General features: G+C 45.1%; 1 long non-coding RNA gene across 1 annotated transcript in view; it reads right to left on the reverse strand.

Annotated features, from left to right (window-relative positions):
* The window catches only part of LOC130305972 (uncharacterized), a 46,558-nt gene extending 22,170 nt beyond the window's left edge, over nucleotides 1-24,388 (reverse strand). The window contains exons 1-2 of the long non-coding RNA XR_008855384.1: nucleotides 24,294-24,388; nucleotides 8,232-8,302 (exon numbers count right to left, since the gene is read on the reverse strand). This is a non-coding gene — a long non-coding RNA (uncharacterized LOC130305972). The remainder of the gene's footprint in view (nucleotides 1-8,231; nucleotides 8,303-24,293) is intronic.
* Between the last annotated feature and the right edge of the window lie 612 nt (nucleotides 24,389-25,000).

Genomic DNA, 25,000 nt, shown 5'->3' on the forward strand with positions numbered 1-25,000 from the left:
TAAGTTTTACACATATAGTCTCACTAATGGGATTTTCAGAGTTATTGGGGTTAATGTCATTTTTTGAGTTATAAGGGCTAATTGTACTATTTAAGTTATTGGGGCTAATGGGATTTTTTGAGTTATTGGGTCTAACGTTATTATTTAAGTTATTGGGGCTAATGGGATTTTTTGCGTTATTGCGTCTAACGTTGTTATTTAAGTTATTGGGGCTAACTGTATTTTTTGAGTTAATGGGGCTTATTGTAGTTATTGAGTTATTGGGGCTAATGGAATTTTTTGAATTATTGGGATTACAATTTTTCGGGCTACATTTATTTTTACAGCTGGTTTGTAACGCATGAATCTCCTTATCCACTGTTCTTAACCTCCCCCCACAGGACTCCTCTCCACCCGCCATTATGTCCTGACCCCTCTCTAACCTATCCATCCCACTGTCTGCTTTCTTTGCTTTATTATCCTCCCCCCACTCACCTAGTTTAAATACTCAGCCACCCCTTCCAGGATTCTCTCCCCCAGCACAGCAGACCCCCTTCCATTCAGGTGCAAATTATCCGTAGAATAGAGTTTGTACCCCAATGAAAAGTCAGCCCAGTGCTCTAAAAACCCAAACCCTTCCCCCTCACACCACGACTTAAGCCATGCATTTAACTCCCTAAGCTCCCGCTGTCTTTCCTGCGATGCGCATGGCACAGGAAGTATTCCAGAGAACACAACCTTAGAGGTCCTTCCCTTCAGCTTGGCACCTAGTTCCTTGTAATTATTCTTCAAGGACCTCCACCTACCATGTATTCTGTCGTTGGTTCCCACATGGACCACGACAGCTGGGTCATCCCCAGCCCCCCTAGTAATTTGTCCACCCTTTCCACCACATGCCGAACCCTGGCACCAGGGAGACAGCAAACCATTCGGTTGAGGTGGTCTTGGCGACAAATTATTCTATCCGTCTTCCTGATTATAGAGTCCCCTACCACAACTAACTGTCTTGGCCTACCTGCGTTACCATCCCCCACACTACTAGTTGAGCTGTTCCCCCGGCTGTTAGGGAGAACAGTATCCACTAGGGTTGCCATCTCTGACACTGAGGCCCTCGCATCATCGCCCAACTTGGCAATTTTACTTGGGAGATCAGAAGCAGAAGTACAAGGGAGTAGACAGAAGCAAGGTCGGACGTAGCAGAAGGTCGGGGCAGGCAGCAAGGATCGTAGTCAGGGGCAACGGCAGGAGGTCTGGAACACAGGCTAGGAACACACAAGGAAACGCTTTCACTGGCACGATGGCAACAAGATCCGGCAAGGAAGTGCAGGGGAAGTGAGGTAATATAGGGAAGTGCACAGGTGATCAGACTAATTGGAACCACTGCGCCAATCAGCGGCGCAGTGGCCCTTTAAATCGCAAAGACCCGGCGCGCGCGCGCCCTAGGGAGCGGGGCCGCGCGCGCCGGGACAGGACCGACGGAGAGCGAGTCAGGTACGGGAGCCGGGGTGCGCATCGCGAGCGGGCGCTACCCGCATCGCGAATCGCATCCCGGCTGGAGGCGGTATCGCAGCGCCCCGGGTCAGTGGATCTGACCGGAGCGCTGCAGTGAGGAGAGTGTAGCGAGCGCTCCGGGGAGGAGCGGGGACCCGGAGCGCTCGGCGTAACAGTACCCCCCCCCCTTGGGTCTCCCCCTCTTCTTAGAGCCTGAGAACCTGAGGAGCAGACTTTTGTCTAGGATATTGTCCTCAGGTTCCCAGGATCTCTCTTCTGGACCACAACCCTCCCAATCCACTAAAAAAAAGGTTTTCCCTCTGACCTTTTTGGATGCCAGAATCTCTTTGACGGAGAAGATGTCCGAGGAGCCGGAAACAGGAGTGGGAGGAACAGATTTGGGAGAGAAACGGTTGATGATAAGTGGTTTAAGAAGAGAAACGTGAAAGGCATTAGGAATACGAAGAGAAGGAGGAAGAAGAAGTTTGTAAGAGACAGGATTAATCTGGCACAAAATTTTGAAAGGACCAAGATAGCGTGGTCCCAACTTGTAGCTAGGGACACGGAAGCGGACATATTTAGCGGAGAGCCATACCTTGTCTCCAGGGGAAAAAATGGGAGGAGCTCTTCTTTTCTTATCCGCGAACTTCTTCATGCGTGATGAAGCCTGTAAGAGAGAATTTTGGGTCTCTCTCCATATGATGGAAAGGTCACGAGAAATTTCATCCACAGCGGGCAGACCGGAGGGCAAGGGGGTAGGGAGGGGGGGAAGAGGGTGACGGCCGTACACCACGAAAAATGGGGATTTGGAGGAAGATTCAGAGACTCTGAAGTTATACGAGAATTCGGCCCATGGTAGAAGATCTGCCCAGTCATCCTGGCGGGAGGAAACAAAATGTCGTAAATAATCACCCAAGACCTGGTTAATTCTTTCTACTTGTCCATTGGATTGAGGATGATATGCAGAAGAAAAATTTAATTTAATCTTGAGTTGTTTACAGAGAGCCCTCCAGAATTTAGACACGAATTGGACGCCTCTATCCGAGACGATCTGCGTAGGCAACCCGTGAAGACGAAAAATGTGTACAAAAAATTGTTTAGCCAACTGAGGCGCTGAAGGAAGACCAGGAAGAGGGATGAAATGTGCCATTTTGGAGAATCGATCAACGACCACCCAAATAACAGTGTTGCCACGGGAAGGGGGTAAGTCAGTAATAAAATCCATACCAATCAGAGACCAAGGCTGTTCGGGGACAGGCAGAGGATGAAGAAAACCAGCGGGCTTCTGGCGAGGAGTCTTATCCCGGGCACAGATAGTGCAGGCTCGCACAAAGTCCACAACATCCGTCTCCAGAGTCGGCCACCAATAGAAGCGAGAGATGAGTTGCACAGATTTCTTGATGCCCGCATGACCTGCGAGATGGGAGGAGTGACCCCATTTGAGGATTCCGAGGCGTTGGCGTGGAGAAACAAAGGTCTTTCCTGGAGGAGTTTGCCTGATGGAGGCTGGAGAAGTGGAAATCAGGCAGCCAGGAGGAATGATGTGTTGCGGAGAGAGTTCAATTTCAGAAGCATCCGAGGAACGAGAGAGAGCATCGGCCCTAATGTTCTTATCGGCAGGCCGAAAGTGAATTTCAAAATTAAATCGGGCAAAGAACAGAGACCACCTGGCCTGGCGAGGATTCAGCCGTTGGGCAGACTGGAGGTAGGAGAGGTTCTTGTGATCGGTGTAAATAATAACTGGAAACCTTGATCCCTCCAGCAGATGCCTCCATTCCTCAAGTGCTAATTTAATGGCTAGAAGCTCTCGATCCCCGATGGAGTAGTTCCTCTCCGCCGGAGAGAAGGTCCTAGAAAAAAAACCACAAGTAACAGCATGCCCGGAAGAATTTTTTTGTAGAAGGACAGCTCCAGCTCCCACTGAGGAGGCATCAACCTCCAATAGGAAGGGTTTGGATGGGTCAGGTCTGGAGAGCACGGGAGCCGAAGAAAAGGCAGACTTAAGCCGTTTAAAGGCGTCTTCCGCTTGAGGAGGCCAAGACTTGGGATCGGCATTTTTTTTGGTTAAAGCCACGATAGGAGCCACAACGGTAGAAAAATGTGGAATAAATTGCCTGTAATAATAGGCGAACCCCAAAAAACGTTGGATAGCACGGAGTCCGGAGGGGCGTGGCCAATCTAAGACGGCAGAGAGTTTGTCTGGATCCATTTGTAGTCCCTGGCCAGAGACCAAGTATCCTAGGAAAGGAAGAGATTGGCATTCAAACAGACATTTCTCTATTTTGGCATAGAGTTGATTGTCACGAAGTCTCTGAAGAACCATACGGACATGCTGGCGGTGTTCTTCTAGATTGGCAGAAAAAATCAGGATATCGTCCAGATATACAACAACACAGGAGTATAAGAGATCACGAAAAATTTCATTAACAAAGTCTTGGAAGACGGCAGGGGCGTTGCACAGGCCAAAGGGCATGACCAGATACTCAAAGTGTCCATCTCTGGTGTTAAATGCCGTTTTCCATTCATCCCCCTCTCTGATGCGGATGAGATTATAAGCACCTCTTAAGTCCAGTTTGGTAAAGATGTGGGCACCTTGGAGGCGATCAAAGAGTTCAGAGATGAGGGGTAGGGGGTAGCGGTTCTTAACCGTGATTTTATTAAGACCGCGGTAGTCAATGCAAGGACGTAGGGAGCCATCTTTTTTGGACACAAAGAAAAATCCGGCTCCAGCAGGAGAGGAGGATTTACGGATAAAGCCCTTTTTTAAATTTTCCTGGACGTATTCAGACATGGCAAGAGTCTCTGGGGCGGACAGAGGATAAATTCTGCCCCGGGGTGGAGTAGTGCCCGGGAGGAGGTCGATAGGACAATCATAAGGCCTGTGAGGAGGTAGAGTCTCAGCTTGTTTTTTGCAAAAAACATCCGCAAAGTCCATATAGGCCTTAGGGAGGCCGGTTACAGGAGGAACCACAGAGTCACGGCAAGGGTTACTGGGAACCGGTTTTAGGCAGTCCTTGGAACAAGAGGGCCCCCAACTCTTGATCTCCCCAGTGGACCAATCCAGGGTTGGGGAATGAAGTTGAAGCCAGGGAAGTCCAAGGAGAATTTCAGAAGTGCAATTGGGGAGGACCAAAAGTTCAATCCTCTCGTGATGAGATCCGATGCACATTAGAAGGGGCTCCGTGCGGAAACGTATGGTACAGTCCAATCTTTCATTGTTTACACAATTGATGTAGAGGGGTCTGGCGAGACTGGTCACTGGGATGTTGAACCTGTTGACGAGAGAGGCCAAAATAAAATTTCCTGCAGATCCGGAGTCCAAGAAGGCCATAGTAGAGAAGGAGAAGGCAGAGGCAGATATCCGCACAGGCACAGTAAGACGTGGAGAAGCAGAGTAGACATCAAGGACTGTCTCACCTTTGTGCGGAGTCAGCGTACGTCTTTCCAGGCGGGGAGGACGGATAGGACAATCCTTCAGGAAGTGTTCGGTACTAGCACAGTACAGGCAGAGATTCTCCATGCGGCGTCGTGTCCTCTCTTGAGGTGTCAGGCGAGACCGGTCGACCTGCATAGCCTCCACGGCGGGAGGCACAGGAACAGATTGCAGGGGACCAGAGGAGAGAGGAGCCGGGGAGAAGAAACGCCTCGTGCGAACAGAGTCCATATCCTGGCGGAGCTCCTGACGCCTTTCGGAAAAACGCATGTCAATGCGAGTGGCTAGGTGAATGAGTTCATGTAGATTAGCAGGGATTTCTCGTGCGGCCAGAACATCTTTAATGTTGCTGGATAGGCCTTTTTTAAAGGTCGCGCAGAGGGCCTCATTATTCCAGGATAATTCTGAAGCAAGAGTACGGAATTGTACGGCATACTCGCCAACGGAAGAATTACCCTGGACCAGGTTCAACAGGGCAGTCTCAGCAGAAGAGGCTCGGGCAGGTTCCTCAAAGACACTTCGGATTTCCGAGAAGAAGGAGTGTACAGAGGCAGTGACAGGGTCATTGCGGTCCCAGAGCGGTGTGGCCCAAGACAGGGCTTTTCCAGACAGAAGGCTGACTACGAAAGCCACCTTAGACCTTTCAGTGGGAAACTGGTCCGACATCATCTCCAAGTGCAGGGAACATTGGGAAAGAAAGCCACGGCAAAACTTAGAGTCCCCATCAAATTTATCCGGCAAGGATAGGCGTAGACCAGAAGCGGCCACTCGCTGCGGAGGAGGTGCAGGAGCTGGCGGAGGAGATGATTGCTGAAGCTGTGGTAGTAACTGCTGTAGCATAACGGTCAGTTGAGACAGCTGTTGGCCTTGTTGCGCTATCTGTTGTGACTGCTGGGCGACCACCGTGGTGAGGTCAGCGACAACTGGCAGAGGAACTTCAGCGGGATCCATGGCCGGATCTACTGTCACGATGCCGGCTGGCAGGTAGTGGATCCTCTGTGCCAGAGAGGGATTGGCGTGGACCGTGCTAGTGGATCGGTTCTAAGTCACTACTGGTTTTCACCAGAGCCCGCCGCAAAGCGGGATGGTCTTGCTGCGGCGGTAGTGACCAGGTCGTATCCACTAGCAACGGCTCAACCTCTCTGGCTGCTGAAGATAGGCGCGGTACAAGGGAGTAGACAGAAGCAAGGTCGGACGTAGCAGAAGGTCGGGGCAGGCAGCAAGGATCGTAGTCAGGGGCAACGGCAGGAGGTCTGGAACACAGGCTAGGAACACACAAGGAAACGCTTTCACTGGCACGATGGCAACAAGATCCGGCAAGGAAGTGCAGGGGAAGTGAGGTAATATAGGGAAGTGCACAGGTGATCAGACTAATTGGAACCACTGCGCCAATCAGCGGCGCAGTGGCCCTTTAAATCGCAAAGACCCGGCGCGCGCGCGCCCTAGGGAGCGGGGCCGCGCGCGCCGGGACAGGACCGACGGAGAGCGAGTCAGGTACGGGAGCCGGGGTGCGCATCGCGAGCGGGCGCTACCCGCATCGCGAATCGCATCCCGGCTGGAGGCGGTATCGCAGCGCCCCGGGTCAGTGGATCTGACCGGAGCGCTGCAGTGAGGAGAGTGTAGCGAGCGCTCCGGGGAGGAGCGGGGACCCGGAGCGCTCGGCGTAACAGAAACCAGTTGTCATGTGATTGTTACCCAGTGAGGTACCAGTGACCATCTGACCAAGGGGTGACCCATGGGACCCCACTTAAGTCTCCCCTATGTAAGCCCTGGGAGGAGTCTCTTTATTCTCTTGGCTCTTAAGAATCTGTGCTGAGTTGCAGTGAGGTCAAGCCTAGGTGTGTGTCTGGAGTCCCGAGGAGGCCTAAAGCCAGTCCAGCAGCCGCGTATTCTCAAGTCCATTGCCCCATAGGTCCAGTCAAAGCCTGGTAAGCTACAGAAGGGGTGAAGTCAGTCATAGCCTGTCATAGTCAAGTCAGTCGAGTCATCTTGTCTCAAGTCAGCGTGGTATGTATGCAAATCGCCCAAGTCCACTATAATTCCCAGCAAGCCCTGAGGTCTCTGAAGTCACCTCCGTGGGCCTAGCCAAGCTGTATAGACTGCTACATCTGTCTGACTCAGTAAAGCTGCCGTTGTTCCATAACTTGGTATCTGAGTCATTATTGCCCATGTGCCTAGCCCTGGATCCAGCGGTATTCCTTCAGGTGGTATAGAGGATAAACCACTCCCTGGCGTCACGAACACAAGGGGTTAATGCCATCTTCCCTGCATTACACCCTCTACCACATATGTGTAACTAAAGAAGGCCCCTAGAGCATGAATAGCAGACTGTGTTAGGCATTTCTGAGCTTCCTAGTCCCAGCCTTTCTTCTAATGGGTCAATTTTGGATCAGTAATACACTGGACACCAACTATGCAACATTACCCTTTTTTGTGCGACAGACCACAAGGAATACTGAAATGAACTGCCCTAGATCATCAATGATGCAGACATTAATACCTTCTAACCCTAGACCAAGTGATGTTACTACCCTATTTATTCAAGGTAAATAATTTGTAACTACTGTATATACTCGAGTATAAGCCGACCCGAGTATAAGCCGAGGCCCCTAATTTCAACCCAAAATCCCAGGAAAAGTTATTGACTCGAGTATAAGCCTAGGGTGGGAAATACATCATTCCCCCCTGTCATCATCCAGACCCCCGTCATTAACATCCTCATCATCATCACCCTGTCATCATCCAGACCCTCATCATCATCACCTGTCATCATCCCCTTGTCATCATCCCACACACCCCCTTCATCATCCCCTTGTCATCATCCCCACCCCCCTTCATCATCCCCTTGTCATCATCCCACACCCCCCCCCCTTCATCATCCCCTTGTCATCATCCCCACCCCCCTTCATCATCCCCTTGTCATCATCCCACACCCCCCCTTCATCATCCCCTTGTCATCAAGTGCTGAAAAACTCGGCTTATACTCAAGTATATACGGTATACAGTAATATTTATTTGCCATTGACTTGATTGTTCAGTTTAGAAGGAACAGTGCCCAGGTTGTGGAAAAGTTGACCAGTTGCCCATAGCAACCAATCAGATTGCTTCTTTTATTCTTCAGAGGCCTTTTTAAAGAATGATTGGTTTCTATGGGCAATTGGTCGATTTTTCAAGTGTTGATAAATGTCCCCTTTTGCTCCCAACTGTCCTTAGTCCCAGCTTGATGCGCTGACATACAGGCTGCCAGATGCATAGAGTCAATGTGGACCGACTGAATGCTGTACTGAGCATGTAAGCAAAAAAAAAATATATATATATATACCGGTACCTGTAGGAGAAGATGCTTGGGGACCCCGGATCGTCGCTGGAGACTGCTGGATCCTGGCTCAGGTATGGAAACTACGGGGGGGAATGAAAGTGAAAGTGAAGTAAAAGTAAAGTGATCTTTACTGTGGCAACCACTAGGAAGGCCAAACTGCAACTCCCAGCATGCCCAGACAGCCAAAGGCTGTCTTGGCATGCTGGGAGTTGTAGTTTTGCAACATCTGGAGGGTCACAGTTGGGAGACCACTGTTACAGTGGTGCCCAAACGGTAGCCCTCCAGATGTTGCCAAACTACAACTCTCAGCATGCCTAGACTGCCCAGGCATGCTGGGAGTTGTAGTTCTGTAACATCTGCCCCTTCAGATTTAGCAATTTTCATGACATTTTTGAAAATTATTGCTCTACTTTGAAACCCTCAAATTTTTTCAAAAAGCAAAAATATGTCCATTTTATGATGCCAACATAAAGTGGACATATTGTATTTGTGAATAAAAATAAAATTTATTGGGAATATCCATTTTCCTTGCAAGCAGAGAGCTTCAAAGTTAGAAAAATGCAAAATTTTAAACATTTTCATGAAATTTGGGGATTTTTCACCAAAAAAGGATGCAAGTAATGCCGAAAATTTACCACCAAAATAAAGTAGAATATGTCACGAAAAAACTATCTCAGAATCAGAATATTCAGTAAAAGCGTTTTCGAGTTATTCATTCATAAAGCGATGGTGGTCAGAATTGCAAAAAAGGGCTCAATCCTTAACCTGTTAAGGACCCAGGGCGTACCTGTACGCCCTGAGTCCGCTCCCGATCTATAGCGGGTCGGGCCCGGCCTCTAACAACGGCCGGGACCCGTGGCTAATAGCGCGCGGCATTGATCACGCTGCCGCGCGCTATTAACCCTTTAGACGCGGCGTTCAAAGTTGAACGCCGCGTCTTAAATGAAAGTGAAACCATGCCGGTTAGCTCAGGGAGTTGTTTGGGATAGCCGCGGTGAAATCGCGGCATCCCGAACAGCTTACAGGACAGCAGGAGGGTCCCTACCTGCCTCCTCGCTGTCCGATCGTCGAATGACTGCTCAGTGCCCAAGATCCAGGCATGAGCAGTCAAGCGGCAGAATCATCGATCACTGGTTTCCTATGAGAAACCACTGATCAATGTAATAGATCAGTGTGTGCAGTGTTATAGGTCCCTATGGGACCTATAACATAGCAAAAAAAAAGTGGAAAAAAAAGTGAATAAAGATCATTTAACCCCTTCCCTATTAAAAGTTTGAATCACCCCCCTTTTCCCATAAAAAAAACCAGTGTAAATAAACATATGTGGTATCGCTGCGTGCGGAAATGTCCGAATTATAAAAATATATTGTTAATTAAACCGCACGGTCAATGGCGTATGCGCAAAAAAATTCCAAAGTCCAAAATAGTGCATTTTTGGTCACTTTTTAGATCATGAAAAAATGAATAAAAAGCGATCAATAAGTCCTATCAATGCAATAATGGTACCGCTAAAAACTTCAGATCACGGCGCAAAAAATTCGCTCTCATACCGCCCCATACGCGGAAAAATAAAAGATGACAATTTTAAATGTATACATTTTCCTGCATGTAGTTTAGATTTTTTGCAGAAGTACGACAAAATCAAACCTACATAAGTAGGGTATCATTTTAACCATATGGACCTACAGAATAAAAAGAAGGTGGCATTTTTACCGAAAAATGTACTGTGCAGAAACGGAAGCCCCCAAAAGTTACAAAATGGCGTTTTGTTTTTTTATTTTGTCTCACATTGATTTTTTTTTTCCGTTTCGCGGTAGATTTTTGGGTAAAATGACTGATGTCTTTACATAGTAGAATTGGTGGCGCAAAAAATAAGCCATCATATGGATTTTTAGTTGAAAGATTGAAAGAGTTATGATTTTTGTAAAAGGTAAGGAGGAAAAAACGAAAATGCAAAAACGGAAAAACCCTGGGTCCTTAAGGGGTTAAGGTGAAAAAGGGCTGCGTCCTTAATGGGTTAAAAAATCTTTACCCTTCCAGTACTTTTTAGCAGAGGTATGCTACAGAGGAAATTCTTTTCTTTTTGAATTTCTTTTTGTCTTGTCCACAGGGCTCTCTGCTGACACCTGATGCCCGTATTAGGAACTGTCCTGTCAGATAAGAGCACTGTGCACAAGACAAAAAATAAATTCAAAAAGAAAAGAATTTCCTCTGTAGCATACAGCTGCTAAAAAAGTACTGGAAGGGTAAAGATTTTTTAATAGAGGTCATTTACAAATCTGTTTAACTTTTTGGCACCAGTTGATAAAAAAAAGTTTCCACCGGAGTACCGCTTTAATGAACAATAATAATGCCCCTTTATACATAAATAATGCCCCCTGTGCCATCTAATACATTTATAATGCCCTCCTGAGACTTCTTTCACATTAATGAGGCCCCCTCATGCCTATACATTTATAATACACCCATGTCCCCTTATACATTAGCAATTCCCTTATACATTTATAATGCCCCATGTGCCCTCTTAGTGTTCCGTTGTGGCTAAACAGAAAAAAACTAAAATAATAATACTTACCTAGTCAAGGTTCCTGGAATGTTCGGAGCACTTTTCTCCTCTCTCAGCTTTTGAACTGCAGTGCTAGGATCCCCGGGCCAGAACTATGGGGGAGATTTATCAAAACCTGTCGAGAGGAAAAGTTGCAGAGTTGCCCATAGCAACCAATCAGATCGCTTCTTTCATGTGTAACAAGGCCTCTGCAAAATTAAAGAAGCGATCAGATTGGTTGCTATGGGCAACTCAGCAATGTTTTGATAAATCTCCCCCAATGACCATACATCATTGTGCTGGTTTGCCGGGGATGCCGTAGTAGTGGCTCATATGCTGCAAAGCTAAAAGCTAATGACTGTCACTCTGCTATTCTACTGTACGGTATCTGCTTCTGGAGGAGGCAGATGCAATGACTGGTGGCTGGGGTGACACCACCACAGGATGATTAGCCAAAGGGTACATTTGAGAAGGAAGCGTTTCAGATTTTGTATGTAGATTGTCTTTTGCATGAAGGTTTATAATGGCGTGGGATAGCTAATGCTGACGGTTGTATCGTGTTTGTATGTTAAATAAAGAATGTAAAAATAAAAAAAAGATTGTCTTTTGGTTTGTCAACATGAAATTGGAAATACCGTAGGTCTGTTGCCATTATACATCCTAGGTCATGTCATCCTAAATAGAAATGTTGACAACAGAGATGAACAATCAGCACTTTCTTTTATCTATAACATTATTTAAAAAAAAAAACTTTTTACGGTCACTGTAACCTAGCTTGTCTTTAATAGTAACTGAATCAGTGTAGCCTATATGCTGATTAAAGGGAATGTGTTATCAGAAAATAAACTAATGTTTGAATCAAGTTTTCATGTTAAACATGTTATTTTTAAGAATTTTTCGTGATTATGTCTAATATTTAATTTTACTATCTTTCTTATATGATAATCATGAAATCTTGCATTTTTCATTCTGACTACTAGGCTTAATAAAAAGCTAATACTTTCTGTCCTGTACAGATCACTTTTCGCAGCACCCTACTTATCACAGACAGGAGTTTAGGGAAAGGTGATACCAGTATGTACAGGTTATAGATAGGAAGGAATAGGTGATGGTTAGCATTCAGCATTTCTTCCTCCTGCATACTAACCTTTGCACAGGTCACAAACATGTCTAGAAAACTCTTTCATAGAATTGCATAGGGTCAGGTCCAGACTAATCTGCTTGTGTTCATGAGGCTTGCTGCAAAGCATATCTCTAAATGTTGTTTAGCTTTCTTCAATCTAACTAATCCTCCATCTATATCTTAGACGTCATCCACTTTGGCTGAGATCCACACCATCGCAATATCTTAGTATCACATCCTATTTTCCCCTTCCCACCCTTCTTAAAGGGGTTTTCTACCTTAAGGTGACTTTAGTACTTACCTGCCAGAAAGTAATAGACATGCTTAGGAAGGATCCGTGCTTGTCTTGGTGGTACATGGCCGAGTCCACCAGCTGTTTTCCTTTTGTGAAATGGTTATTTCCTGTTGGTGTTTTCTCCCTTCAACTAAAAGGCCCAGGATGCCCCATAGCTATAGAGGTAGCAGTCGCACCGGGACCCTGGTGCCTAAGGGGGCCCCAAAGCACATCTTCCCCATAAGAGACCAGTATTATAATTGGCTTTTGGGGCCCTGTTGCAGATTTTGCATCGGGACACAGAAGCTACAAGCTACGCCTCTGCTTTTTTGTAAGTGTGAGGTCACTTTTCTCCTTCCCACACATCAGTCACCCACCCATTGAAGCACACCTAAGCTCCCTTCCATGCTGTGCTGTGGTGAAACTACAATTGCCTGGAGCCCTCTGGAGAATGATCTTCCTCCCACCCAGCAGTCGCTCCACCCACTGAAGCAAGGAGAGGCTCCCTTTCAACACCTGACTAGTGATATAATGTCTCGGGTTGCACTGCAACCTGGGAAAGACTGAGACAACAGTCATATTGTATGCTGCTAAAATGAACATCAGGGCTAAGATCACATAAGAATGGCAAGACCGGCCATCAAACACAGGTACAGACACTATAGTATGAACTACACTGTCTTTACAGCCCCTGTAGCAAAGTCAAATAAAAAATAAACCTGGAAAGAAAAAGTTGTTCCTTAAAAATCTTTATCATTACTGAATCTTTATTAACCATATTATTCAAAACATGCATCAATTTAGCATATTTTAAAAAAGCAAACATTAATTAGAGATGAGAATTGTATATTCAACTCATCAAAAGTCGTAAGTTCTCCTTCCTTGAAAAATTGTGTTACATATCTTTTTTTCATATTTCTCCCAAAACCGCCATTCTTGGCTCTCTTCTATTTCTTCAAACTGTGTATTTTGAAACAATGGGTGAAAATTTAATCTCCCCCTTTATCCTCATTACCTTCTTCATTTGCGCCAATACCCTATGGGTTTACTTATCTAAGGACCCTCCCCCCCCAGCTTTACCTAATTCCACCACCTCCCACACATCTTTACATCTAAATTATTTTTTTCCACCATTCAGACCAACTAGTCCATTTCTCCCCATTTGTTTAAATGGTGAAATTGTGCTGATGAAAAATACTAAAATCTGGACCGCCCTTTTTTACTTTCACACCACTTCTTTCACTAGAGCATCTATCTCTTTGAACACCCTTTCTCCTAGTACAAAAAGTATAATTTTTAATAACCAATTTTATATTGTATATATTTAATATATAGTATATATATTGAATGTATTTAAACGTGTCTCCTTTTGATCACAACTCACAAGTCCACTTGCCATGTCAAGGCCTGCACATCCACAACTTGTACAATGATCTAACTGCTTCGCAGCACAATTTAAAGAACAAAGAGGTTGATAGTGTACCTTTTGATAAATACATGCATGCCCACTCGCCACGTCAATGCCACCTAGTCAGAGTGGGTCTCTAAGCCAACACTGGTGTAATGACCATCGCCACTGCAACATCAAGCCCACAGGGGGAATGACCCAGTGGCCAGGCAGCCCCACTGCTGCCCAAACAAGCCCCCAGCTTGGTTGGAGCGGGAGTATGGCTTCCTGGTCACTGGGTCATTTCCCCGTGGGCCTGGTGTTGCGGCGGCAAAGGTCGCCGCTCGGTGCTACAACAGTGTTAGTTTAGGGACTCACTCTTATCAGAGTTTTGATCAAAAGGTATATTAAAAGGGGTATTCCAGACAAAAACTTTTTTATATATATATATCAACTGGCTCCGGAAAGTTAAACAGATTTGTAAATTACTTCTATTAAAAAATCTTAATCCTTCCAATAGTTATTAGCTTATGACGTTTTCTGTCTAACTGCTCAATGATGATGTCACGTCCCGGGAGCTGTGCATGATGGGAAAATATCCCCATAGGAACTGCACAGGGACGTGAGTCCCGGGACGTGAGTCATCAGAGAGCAGTTAGACAGAAAACAACAACTCAACTTCAGAAGCTAATAACTATTGGAAGGATTAAGATTTTTTAATCGAAGTAATTTACAAATCTGTTTAACTTTCCAGAGCCAGTTGATATATAAAAAAAAAAAAGTTTTGGCCTGGAATAACCCTTAAACAACCTGTTAGTTTTTGAAATTATGCTTTGAAGCAAATAGATCATAGTATATGTTGTAGATGTGTGGCTATGTTTATGTTTTTCTATTTTTGATAGAATGTACAGTGTAACAAAACACAATTTTTTTGGGAGGGGAGGGTTCAAATTGACAAAAAAAATATTTTGCTACTTTTGGGGGATTTTTTTATGGAGTGCACAGTTTGGTAAAACTGGCACGTTATCTTTATTCTGTGGGTCACTATGATTGCTACGATACTTATGTTTACATAGTTGTTGTATTATTGTGCTACTTTGAAACAAAAGTTAAACATTTTTAAACAAATTAAGTATGCATAAAATTGCCCTATTTAGACATCTATATCTTTTTTCTTATTTTTCTGTCTTTTGGGCTGCTTGAGGTCTCATTTTTTGTGCCATAATGTAATTTTTATCAATACCACTTTGCTTCTATTTAAATTTTTGTCCATTTTTATTGAATTGTTTCTGGAATGTGATGTGACAAAAAAAATAAAATAAATCAGCAATTCTTTTATTTGGTATTGTTTTACATTTACATCGTCCACTATATAGGATCATCAATCTGATATTTTAATATGCTACACAATTCTGCATGTGGTCATACCAAATGTGTGTTTTTTTATTTTAAAAAGGGGGTTGATTTGAATTTTTTATTGGGGTTTGGGGTTTTTATATTGGTAAAAAAGTTTAAAAAAACTGTAAATATTTGTATTACAGTATACCTGTTGTTAACAAAATCTTTTTATATAATGTAGATACTACCATTAGAATTAAATATGTAATATACATTGGTTGAAAAATGTGTATATTTTTTTCCCTACAGTCTGTGTGAGGAGTCCAAATACAGGAAGTGTGGGCGGGACATGTAGGGCTATGTGCACTGAAGACAAGCAGGGCTCTGTGCACTGAGGCTCTATGACACGTTCCAGGTTCATACATGAGGATGCCAAGCCAGGAGCCACAAGCCAGGAGCCTGCACAGAGCCCTGCTTTTTTTGCCTTCTCTTCCTGTATTTGGATTCCTCATAGAGACACACAAGCAATAGCTGCAGGGACAGCATTTTTCTTGCACCCAAAAATAAATTTTAATCTATGTATATTACAAATATACATATAATGATATTATCCACATTACATCAAAAGTTTTTGTTAACAACAGGTGCACTTTAAGGGGTAAAATCAAAGTTCATCTACTAGGACAAATGGAAGTGCCTACTTTTATTGATACTGTTGAAAATCCCCAATTTGGTTGTGTGTATAAGCCCATAGCCAATAAAACTAAACAGACTAGTTGAAGATGGTTTTACCAGACCTAACTAAAGTTGTATTAGTCATAAATTGATGCCACTGATGCAGATATAGGTATGGTCAATCGATATATGACCCTGCGTGCTACTCAACAACAGCTCTCCTGACACCTTTCTACCACAGTTTGTGGTGTCCTCAGGGGAGAGCACGACTACCTAATACACGGGTGCACGCTGCTGAGGCAAATACTAAGTATACAAAAAAATTAAGGCTCTTAGCGCACTTTTTGATCAAAACCTGTCCCCCATCCACCAGGCGGAGTTGGCCTCATTTCGGATGGGACCCTAACACTTATTCCACTCATCTCGGCTGGGCTCTGGCTGGGTGACATGCTGGATCCACTATAAAAAAAAAATCTTTTTGCTTTTGCTGTGCAATTTAGGGGGAGCGACCCCCTCTGTAGCTGTGCACCCCTCCCTATTCACAGGAGGTTTTTACATTGATAGTGGATCTAGCATGTCACCCAGTCAGAGGCCATATGCCCAGCAGAGGTGAATGGAATAAGTGTTAGGGTCCCATCCGAAATGAGGCCACCTCCGCGTGGTGCATGGGGGACACGTTTTGATCAAAACGTGCGCTAAGAGCCTCCATTTTTTGACCAAGTGTGCTGCTGCAACCTTTGTTTTTTGTCCCCTGAGATAATAGACGAACCCTCAGTGCTTCAAAATTGGGTTTGTATGTAAAATACAGCTGTTATAGTAACTCAGGCAGCTGTGTATACAAATAAACAATGCAATATTGTATTGTCACATCTTGTAGCAACCAGATGGAAAAAGAGGAGACTGCAGCCATCCAGAGGGTACAGCAAGGTGGTCATCTTAAGGGTTACAGTCTCCTTGTCCGGTATGTAATCCACAGAGAAAATAGTGCACTCTCAGTGGCAGGGAACTGTACTGATTTAGCTACTGTGCACTCACCTAGTGAGGTCCACTTCAAGACCATTTATCCAATTTATTAACACTTTTTAAAGGGGTACTCCGGTGGTCAACGTGTTTTTCCGTTTTTGACTTACCCTATTTGTTTTGTTTCATTTCTATTCTTGTTGTTTAGCCTACTCTATGTCCGTTCTTTGTTGTCTTTTTAACCCCCACTTTGTTTTCCTATCTTTGCTTCTATTTCCTGTTTCTTGCTGTACTGAAAACTACAAATCCCAGCATGCCACATGCCTTGCTGGTTTGAGGCGGCTCCTTTTTTTTTTGTTCCGCCCTTTACCCACCCTACTTTTTTCCCGGGCCGGCCCCCTTATACACAGCACACACACAAACGGTACTACAACTCCTAGCATGTGTCATTCAGGAGTCTTCAGTCTATGGTATAACACTGCCTCTGTAGTCTCCTGGGGGTTGTAGTTCACCACACCTCTATAGGGTATACACCAGTGTTTCCCAACAAGGGTGCCTCCAGATGTTGCAAAACTACTACTACCAGCATGCCAAAGCTGTCTGGGCATGCTGGGAGTTGTAATTTTGATACAGCTGAAGACACCCTGGTTGGGAAACAATGCACTTTGTTTATAATGTACTGAATAGGCTAGGCCAGTGTTTCCCAATCAGTGTGCCTCCAGCTGTTGCAAAACTACAACTCCCAGCAACCCCAAAGGCTGTCAGGGCATGCTGGGAGTTGTAGTTTTACAACAGCTAGAGGCACCCTGGTTTGGAAACACTGGTGTAACATGATGTGTTTGCTGAATAGGCTAGGACAGTGTTTCCCAACCAGTGTGCCTCCAGCTGTTGCAAAACTACAACTCCAAGCATGCCCACACGCTGTCAGGGCATGCTGGGAGTTGTAGTTTTGCATCAGCTGGAGGCACACTGGTTTGTAAACACTAGCATACACACACATAACAGGGACTACAACTCCCAGCATGTGTCATTCAGGAGCCCCCCCCCCCCTTCACACACAGAAATCATCCCCAGTCTGAGATTTATTCCCCTGCAGTCTATACATTCCCAGCCCGTGCACTTTATCCTCCCCTTCACATAACACTCTTATCTTCTCTGTCTTCTTTCAGTGCAGACCTGCATCCTCAGAAATATGTCCTCTCTCTCCCCCTGCTCTGGCTTCTTTCTCTCATGCACACCTGTGTCAGGAAGGGGGAGATGAGGGGGCGTGGCTGATTTCTCTCATGCACACCTGTGTCCTCCGGGAGGGGGGGATGAGGGGGCGTGGCTTATTTCTCTCATGCACACCTGCGTCCTCCAGGAGGAGGAGATGAGGGGGCGTGGCTTATTTCTCTCATGCACACCTGCGTCCTCCGGGAGGGGGGGGATGAGGGGGCGTGGCTTATTTCTCTCATGCACACCTGCGTCCTCCAGGAGGGGGAGATGAGGGGGCATGGCTTATTTCTCTCATGCACACCTGCGTCCTCCAGGAGGGGGAGATGAGGGGGCATGGCTTATTTCTCTCATGCACACCTGCGTCCTCCGGGAGGGGGGGGATGAGGGGGCATGGCCCATTTCTCTCATGCACATCTGTGTCCTCCAGGAGGAGGAGATGAGGTTGCGTGGCTTATGCAGTTCTGAAAGAACAGAGAGAAAAAAAGCCATGACATGTTGTCCACAGCCTAATCCTAACATGGCTGACGTTGTGGCCAACAGTAAGAGATCCAACACAGAACTACAGAACTTCCTGGCTCACAAACAGGTAAGAAAGAAAGACACATTCTACAGAAATATATAATACATGTCAATTGCAAAAAACATGAACATTAACCCCTTCATGACCCAGCCCATTTTCACCTTCAGGACCTGGGCATTTTTTGAAAATCTGACCACTGTCACTTTAAACATTAATAACTCTGGAATGCTTTTAGTTATTCTGATTCCAAGATTGTTTTTTCGTGACATATTCTACTTTATGTTATTGGTTAAATTTCACTGATATTCGCATCCTTTCTTGGTAAAAAATCTAAAAATTTCATGAAAATTTTGAAAATTTAGCATTTTTCTAACTTTGAAAGTCTCTGCTTGAAAGGAAAATGGATATTCCAAATAAATTACATATTGATTCACATATGTAATATATCTACTTTATGTTTGCATCAAAAAATTGCCAAGTTTTTACTTTTGTAGACATCAGAGGGCTTCAAAGTTCCGCAGCAATTTTCCAATTTTTCTCAAGATTTTCAAAATCTTACTTTTTCAGGGCCCAGTTCAGGTTGGAAGTGGATTTTAAGGGTCTTCATATTAGAAATACCCCATAAATGACCCCATTATAAAAACTGCACCCCCCAAAGTATTCAAAATGACATTCAGTAAGTGTTTTAACCCTTTAGGTGTTTCACAGGAATAGCAGCAAAGTGAAGGAGAAAATTCAAAATCTTAATTTTTTACACTCGCATGTTCTTGTAGACCCAATTTTTGAATTTTTACAAGGGGTAAAAGGAGAGAAATCACCCTAAAATTTGTAACCCAATTTCTCTCGAGTAAGGAAATACCTCATATGCGTATGTAAAGTGTTCGGCGGGCGCAGTAGAGGGCTCAGAAGGGAAGGAGCGACAATGGGATTTTGGAGAGTGAGTTTTTCTGAAAGGGTTTTTGGGGGGCATGTCCCATTTAGGAAGCCCCTATGGTGCCAGAACAGTGGACCCCCCACATGTGACCCCATTATGGAAACTACACCCCTCATGGAATTTAATAAGGGGTGCAGTGAGCATTTACACCCCACTGGCATTTGACAGATATTTGAAACAGTGGACTGTGCAAATGAAAAATTTTATTTTTCATTTTCACAGACCACTGTTCCAAAAATCTGTCATACACCAGTGGGGTGTAAATGCTCACTGCACCCCTTATTACATTCCGTGAGGGGTGTAGTTTCCAAAATGGGGTCACATAATGATATTTATTGTTTTGCGTTTATGTCAGAACTGCTGTAACAATCAGCCACCCCTGTGCAAATCACCTCAAATGTACATGGTGCACTCTCCCTTCTGGGCCTTGTTGTGCGCCCCCAGAGCACTTTGCGCCCACATATGGGGTATCTCCGTACTCGGGAGAAATTGCATTACAAATTTAGTGGGTCTTTTTTTCCCTTTTACCTCTTGTGAAAATGAAAAGTATAGGGCAACACCAGCATGTCAGTGTAAATTTTTTTTTTTTTACACTAACATGCTGGTGTAGACCCCAACTTCACCTTTTCATAAGGGGTTAAAGAAGAAAAAGCCCCCCAAAATTTGTAAGGCAATTTCTTCAGAGTACGGCGATACCCCATATGTGACCATAAACTGTTGCCCTGAAATACGACAGGGCTCCAAAGTGAGAGAGCGCCATGCGCATTTGAGGCCTAAATTAGGGATTTGCATAGGGGTGGACATAGGGGTATTCTATGCCAATGATTCTCAAACAGGGTTCCTCCAGCTGTTGCAAAACTCCCAGCATGCCTGGACAGTCAATGGCTGTCCGGCAATACTGGGAGTTGTTATTTTGCAACAGCTGGAGGCTCCGTTTTGGAAACAGTAGCGTACCAGACGTTTTTCATTTTTTAGGGGGAGGGGGGCTGTGTAGGGGTATGTGTATATGTAGTGTTTTTTACTTTTTATTTTAGGTTAGTGTTAGTGTAGTGTAGTGTTTTCAGGGTACAGTCACATGGGCAGAGGTTCACAGCAAGTTTGCCACTGGGAGTTTGAGCTGCAGCGCAAAATTTGCACCATCTCAAACTTGCAGCACTCACTGTAAACCTCCGTCCATGTGAGTGTACCCTGTACATTCACATTTGGGGGGAGGGGGCAAACATCCAGCTGTTGCAAACTCCGAGCATGCCCTTTGGCTGTCCGTGCATGCTGGGAGTTGTAGTTTTGCAACAGCTGGAGGCACACTGGTTTGGAAACACTCAGTTAAGTAATAAACTTTCAAGTGTTTTGCAACCAAACTTAGTGTTTCCAAACCAGTGTGCCTCCAGCTGTTGCAAAACTACAACTCCCAGCATGCATGGTCTGTCAGTGCATGCTGGGAGTTATAGTTTTGCAACAATTGCAACAGCTGGAGGTACTGAGGTAGGAAACGGACAATATTTCCCAACTAGTGTGCCTCCAGTTGTTGCAAAACTACAACTCCCAGCATGCCCAGACTGCCCAGGCATGCTGGAAGTTGTAGTTCGGCAATATCTGAAGGATCAGATGTTGCCGAACTACAACTTCCAGCATGCTTGGGCAGTCTGGGCATGCTGGGAGTTGTAGTTTTGCAACATCTGGAGGTCCACAGTTTGGAGACCACTGTATAATGGTCTCCAATCTGTGCTCTTCCAGATGTTAGAGAACTACAACTCCCAGCATCCCTGGACAGACTGAGCATGCTGAGATTTGTAGTTTTGCAACAACTGGAAGAGCACAGATTGGAGACCATTATACAGTGGTCTCCAAACTGTGGACCTCCAGATGTTGCAAAACTACAACTCCCAGGATGCCCAGAAAGCCAAAGGCTGTCTGGGCATTCTGGGAGTTGCAGTTTTGAAACTCCCAGAGGCAGCAGTGAGATCGCTTTACGGCGATCTCACTGCTGCCAATGAAGATGCCGCCCTGCTGCCGGAAACTTACCGCCGGGATGCAGCGCCGCCGAAACCGCCTGGAGGACGCCGCTCGCGCCGGGACCGCTCGGGACACCGCATGGCCGGGTAAGTGGCGCCGGGGGACGGGTAAGGGGCACTTAGCAGAGCAGTGTGTGTCCCGATCCCCGTGATCGGGACTCACACACCGCGATGCTAAGTATTCTGATAGCAAAACGCTGCTATCAGCTAGTCAGATTTGACTAGCTAATAGCAGCGATCGCTGGGGGGGGAGGGGGGTATGGGGGATGAAACCCCCCATGGTCGCATGGTAAGATGGCTGGCTATCAGTGATAGCCACCATCTTACCGGGCGCTGCGGGATGCCGCGAGTAGCGGCAAAAATGTTCATGACGTACCTGTATGTCATGGGTCGGGAACACCTTGCCACTCATGACGTACAGGTATGTCATAGGTCGAGAAGGGGTTAAAAGAAGATGCAATATAGTCAAATATCTTAACCCTCAGGAGTACCCCTTTAACCCCTTAAGGACCGGAGGTTTTTCCGTTTTTGCATTTTCGTTTTTTGCTCCTTGCCTTTAAAAAATCATAACTCTTTCAAATTTACACCTAAAAATCCATATGATGGCTTATTTTTTGCGCCACCAATTCTACTTTGTAATGACGTCAGTCATTTTGCCCAAAAATCTATGGTGAAGCGGGAAAAAAAATCATTGTGCGACAAAATTGAAAAAAAAACGCTGTTTTGTAACTTTTGGGGGCTTCCGTTTCTACGTAGTACATTTTTCGGTAAAAATGACACCTGATATGTATTCTGTAGGTCCATACGATCAAAATGATACCCTACTTATATAGGTTTGATTTTGTCGGACTTTTGGAAAAAATCATAACTACATGCAGGAAAATTAATACGTTTAAAATTGTCATCTTCTGACCCCTATAACTTTTTTATTTTTCCGTGTATGGGGCGGTATGAGGGCTCATTTTTTGCGCTGTGATCTGAAGTTTTTAACGGTACCATTTTTGCATTGATAGGACTTATTGATCACTTTTTATTCATTTTTAAATGATATAAAAAGTGACCAAAAATGCACTATTTTGGACTTTGGAATTTTTTTGCGCGCACGCCATTGACCGAGCGGTTTAATTAATGATATATTTTTATAATTCGGACATTTCCGCACGCGGTGATACCACATATGTTTATTTTTATTTTTATTTACACTGTGTTTTTTTTTTTATTGGAAAAGGGGGGTGATTCAAACTTTTAATAGGGGAGGAGTTAAATGATATTTATTCACTTTTTTTTTTCACTTTTTTTTTGCAGTGTTATAGCTCCCATAGGGACCTATAACACTGCACACACTGGTCTATTACATTGATCAGTGGTTTCTCATAAGAAACCAGTGATCAACGATTCTGCCGCATGACTGCTCATGCCTGGATCTCAGGCACTGAGCAGTCATTCGGCGATCGGACAGCGAGGAGGCAGGAAGGGGCCCTCCCGCTGTCCTGTCAGCTGTTCGGGATGCCGCGATTAGCCGCGGCTATCCCGAACAGCCCGACTGAGCTAGCCGGGAACTTTCACTTTCACTTTTAGCCGCGCGGCTCAGCTTTGAGCGCGCGGCTAAAGGGTTAATAGCGCGCGGCGCCGCGATCGGCGCTGCGCGCTATTAGAGGCGGGTCCCGGCTTCACTATGACGCCGGGCCCGCCATGATATGACGCGGGGTTACTGTGTAACCCCGCGTTATATCAGAAGAGCAGGACCAATGACGTACCGGTACGTCATTGGTCCTTAAGGGGTTAAAGTCCGCATAGTGATTGCTGTTGTCCGCCACTGACTGTAAGTGCACGGCCATCACTCAGTCAGTCTATGAAGTGAGCTCAGCTCCTGTGCTTGCTTCATAGTCAGAAAGCAGCTCAGGGCATAAATGTACATCCTGGAACATTAAAGGGGTACTCCGGTGGAAATTTTATTTATTTTTTAATAACTGGTGCCATAAAGTTATACAGATTTGTAAATTACTTCTAATAAAAAATCTTAAAGGGGTACTCCGGTGGTCAACGTGTTTTTCTGTTTTTGACTTACCCTATTTGTTTTGTTTCATTTCTATTCTTGTTGTTTAGCCTACTCTATTTCCGTTTTTTGTTGTCTTGTTATCCCCCACTTTGTTTTCCTATCTTTGTTTATATTTCCTGTTTCTTGCTGTGCTGAAAACTACAAATCCCAGCATGCCACATGCCTTGCTGGTTTGGGGCGGCTCCTTATTTTTATTTATTTTTTGTTCCACCCTTTACCCATCCTACTATTTTCCCGGGTCAGACCCCTTATACACAGCACACTAATATAATCAGCCTTGGTTGGGATACACTGTCATACACACACAAAAGGGACTAGAACTCCCAGCATGTGTCATTCAGGAGTCTTCAGTCTGTGGTATAACACCAGCATGCTGCCTCTGTAGTCTCCTGGGGGTTGTAGTTCACCACACCTCTATAGGGTATACACCAGTGTTTCCCAACCAGGGTGCCTCCAGGTTGTACAAAACTACAACTCCCAGCATCCCTTGACAGCCTTTGGGCATGCTAGGAGTTGTAGTTTTGTAACAGCTGGAGGCACACTGGTTGAGAAACACTGGTGTAACATGATGTGTATGCTGAATAGGCTAGGACAGTGTTTCCCAACCAGTGGGCCTTCAGCTGTTGCAAATCTACAACTCCCAGCATGCCAAAAGTCTGGAGTTGTAGTTTTGCAACAGCCGGAGGCACACTGGTTTGTAAACACTAGCATACACACACACACAACAGGGACTACAACTCCCAGCATGTGTCATACAGGAGTCCCCCCCCCCTCCCCCTTCACATATAGGGGGAGATTTGTCAAAACCTGTGCAGAGGAAAACTTGCCCAGTTGCCCATAGCAACCAATCAGATCACTTCTTTCATTTTTATGATGGCCTGTGAAAAATGAAAGAAGCAATCTGATTGGTTGCTATGGGCAACTGGGCAAGTTTTCCTCTGCACAGGTTTTGATAAATATCACCCATAGAGATCATTCCCAGTATGAGATTTATTCCCCTGCTGTCCATACATTCCCCAGCCCGTGCACCTTCTCATCCTCCCCTTCAGATAACACTCATCTTCTCTGTGAAGTCTTTCTCCTGTGCAGACCTGTGTCCTTAGAATACAGAGCAGGGGGGAGGGGAGGTTAGGAGCTGTGTACTCAGCTGGATGAGATGAGGGCGCGTGGCTTATTCCTCTCATGCAGACAGAGAAAAAAAAAATCTGTGACATCTTGTCCACCACAGACTCAGAACTGTGGACAACAGTAAAAGAAAACCCTCTGAACTACAGAACTTCCTGCCCAACAAACAGGTAAGAAAAACACACACATGCTGCCAAAACATATAACACATGTATATTGCAAATAAAACGAAACTTACCAAGAAGATGCCATATAGTCAAAAAACTTAACCACCGGAGTACCCCTTTAATCCTTCCAGTACTTTTTAGGGTCTATATACTACAGAGGCAATGCTTTTTTGGGGGATTTCTCTTCTGTCACGACCACAGTGTTCTCTGCTTAACTCTGCTGTCCATTTTAGGAACTGTCCAGAGCAGCAAATGTTTGCTATGGGGATTTTCCCCTACTCTGGACAGCTGATAATAATTACTGGAAGGATTAAGATTTTTTAATAGCAGTAATTTACAAATCTATAACAAAGTCCTGAGATAAGGCTGTCAGCACCACTCCGCTGCCTCTGTTATTCTTCAGGCTCAGGATTTTAATCCTCTACATGTAAGAGGAACAGGGAC

The sequence above is a fragment of the Hyla sarda genome, chromosome 1 (genome assembly GCF_029499605.1).
Source record: "Hyla sarda isolate aHylSar1 chromosome 1, aHylSar1.hap1, whole genome shotgun sequence".
Taxonomy (NCBI): domain Eukaryota; kingdom Metazoa; phylum Chordata; class Amphibia; order Anura; family Hylidae; genus Hyla; species Hyla sarda.